We start from the raw sequence: 3,316 nt of genomic DNA, 5'->3' as shown, positions 1-3,316 counted from the left end.
AAAGTAAAACAGGGTGAGAGGATTGGAAGGGCCTCAGGATGAGAGGGGCAGGTGACAGCGGCAGGGAAGGGGTGATGGGAAGAGGAAGGGCAGCTTACAGTGATACAATTAAGGAACCTGCAAACCAAATACCCAATTTCCCTGAGCTGCCTTTAAAAAATCCCCTCTGTTGGGGCACCTGGGTGGCTCAATCGGTTAAAGCCTCTGCCTTCGGCTCAGGTCATGATCTCAGGGTCCTGAGTCCGAGCCCCACGTTGGGCTCTCTGCTCAGCGGGGAGCCTGCTTCCTCTCCTCTCTCTCTCTCTCTCTCTGCCTACTTCTCTGCCTGTCAAATAAATACATAAAATCTTAAAAAAAAAAAGTATATTGCAAATTGAATCATAATTACCTAAGATTTTATAACTATGTGTCTACCGCTTAAAGAAATTGGTTAAGAAATAAGATTCTCTCTGGTAGCTTACAGATTCCACCCTGAGCCCCTCCCAAATGGCATCACTCTGCTCGCAGAAGTAAGCCCTCATCTGAATCTTAAGTATTCCCTCCCATTTCTTGGCAATTCTGTTATCTGCACATGGTTGTGTGTGTATCCGTAAACAATATATTGTTTACTCTTGGAAAGGTGAGAAGCGAGCTCAAGCCACCGTAAGGAAAAGGGCAGAAATCTCCCAGGAAAGTGACCCGGACGCCGTGAGGGATGACAATGTGGACTTGTGAATGGCTGAGCTCTCACTGGGGATTATCAGAGCATCTGAAAGGGCTGTCAGGTTAGTCATGGCCCAAATACATTCACGGGGATTGGGCGACTCAGTTGGTGATGGTTTTGCCTTGCTTCTCAGCTCTGTGACCTCTCTCCAGGCCTAGGGAATGGGTCGAAGCTGAACACTCACACGGAGCTCGGCAATTTCAGGGCATGGTGGGAAAAGCCGAAACTCCACAAACATCTGGCCAAGGCAGCTCGGATCTAGAAAAAGCCTGGAATTCTGCTTATCCCGGCATTCTCTGCTTTGAGCTGGGGATCCTGGTGATAATACCACAACCACATGTCTATATACTGAGGCCCAGGATTCCCTCTGGATGGGTCGAAATGGTTGTCCTCTGAGACTGGGGCATGATTGTCAAACCGCGTCTTCTTATTCATGGCTTACATTCTCTGTTTTGCTGGGGCTCATTCTCCAGTAGCTTTCTGAGAAAGGCTGCATGGGAAAATATTTGGAGATTTTTGATATCTCAATGTTTTTGTCAAACCCTCATAGCTGGTTTATACCTTCACCGAGAACAGGATTTTAAAGACTAGTTTCATTAAGACTTTTGAAGGTCCTGGGTCATCTTCTGGACCCAGGGGTTATTGTGAGAGGTCTGGAGCTGTCCTGTTTTATTTTATTTTGTTTTGTTGTTCCCTCTCTCTGGAAGATGTCAAATCTTGTCTTCCTCAGTATTCTGGAATTTCAGCCACATGCCTTGATCTGGCTCTGTGTTCATCCATCATGGGGCACTGGGGCCTTTTGGTTTGGAAACTTGCATTCTGCAGAATTTGTTGCATTTCTCCCATGCGATTCCTTCCTCCCCTTTCTCTGCCCTCTTCTTCTGGGGCCCCTGCTATTCTGCTGTTGGATCTCCCGGTGTGGACTTCTGCTCGTTTGGCTTTGTTTCTGGCTTCCCTCTCTTTGTCTTCTTGCTCTAATTTCTCCGGTGTTTCTCCCTCTAGATCTCCCCACTCTTTTATTATTTTTATCTCAACCCACTTATCTTTCATTTCTAGAGCTCTTTCCAAACCTTTGAATGTTTTCTAAAGGTCTCCTGCTTTTGTTTTGGTTCAGAGATGCAATTATCTTTTCTCATCTCTCTGATGACATGATGCTTTAAAAAAAACAAAAACAAAAAACCCAAAAAACCTCCCTGTCCCTCTTTGTTCCAGATTGCTTTTATCCTGTTTGTTTTGGTGTCTCTCTTCGACGTTCAAGGTTATCCTCAGACATGAGGTATTCCTCAGCCCTACTGTCAAGGAAATACAAAAACGTTCATTGGAAGCTTTCAGCGCATGAGGAACTGCTGTCTTGGAGCTCCATAGCACAGTAATCTGCGGGGACTATTTGTTGGGAAATACAGTATGTCAGTGTTTTTAAGTCTTTCCTTGAAGCCAGACATCTTCCAGCCTCCTCCCTGGAGGGGCCACCTAGAACTCTTGGCTGCCTGAGTTCTAGGAACCAACCGAGGGGGGAGGGGAGGAGCAGGGAGGGTGTGGTCTTTCCACATTCAGCACTGCCACGCAAATGGCTTCTTTATCCCCCATTTTCTGTGCCATAGCCCCGTCCTCACTGTGTTGAGTGCTCCCCCGCCAGGCCAGAGACGCTCTGTTCCACCGTCTCCTGAGAAGAACCTTCCAGACTTCTTCCAGTGTGGAGGAGGATCAGTTGCAGGGGAATAGTGGGGGGGAGGGGGAATTGTGGGGTGGGAGAGGAAATCTAGGACCTCCTTGCTTCCTAGAGAGCACTCCTGGCTCTTCTTACTTTAGCACTCCTGCCACCGCCCCTCCTCCCCCAACAGAGGGACCTGGTGTTGCCAGTTTCTTTGTCTTGGGCTGAGTCTGCTGTGTAAATCAGGTTTGTGCTCAGCCCTTCCCACGGCTGCTTTTCTCGGCTTTCCCAGGCCTGCCAAATTAGTTACCACTCTGCATCTCCTCTTGTGGCTGTGGTTTCCCGTCCTCTTTTCTCAACATTGTGGGTTTGGGTTTTTTTTTTTTTTTTTTTTTTCAATCTCTCTTCCAGAAGTTCTAGTGGGATTTCGGGAAGGAGCAAAATTAGATGCATACATCCAATCTGTCACTGTAACCAGAACAGTACCCTGAAATTCCGAGATCCAATCTGCTTCTGAAGATGTGGTGTGGGAGTTCTCCACAAAGTTATGGAAAATTCAGAAAATCAGCATATCCCGCAGAGTTTGCTGCATGTGACCACACACACCAGGCGCTCGTTGGAATCTGGGAACACAGATGTGTTTAGGACATGATATCCATCATCACCGATATCAACAAAGCAGAGGAGATGGACGCACTCAGGAGAACAAAATATAAGTTTACGGTCACTCACTCCCAATCCTTGGGGGTCAATGGGTTTTAGATTTCAGAATTTATCAAATTTTGGAAAGATAATCATACCATTATTCTCATACCATCCCCAAAGGGCCTGCAGCAACGCTTGGGAATTCAATACATTTATATGACTGCAGTGATATGTACGACTATTCGCATTAAATACAGTTAAGAAAAAAAGACTATAAATAGCCTCACGTCCATCTAGGGCAGGTTTTAAAACCAAAC

Source organism: Mustela nivalis, assembly GCF_964662115.1.
Source record: "Mustela nivalis genome assembly, chromosome: 7".
Lineage (NCBI taxonomy): Eukaryota > Metazoa > Chordata > Mammalia > Carnivora > Mustelidae > Mustela > Mustela nivalis.
The sequence above is the reverse complement of the archived record's forward strand: the minus strand, read 5'-3'. Positions refer to the sequence as shown.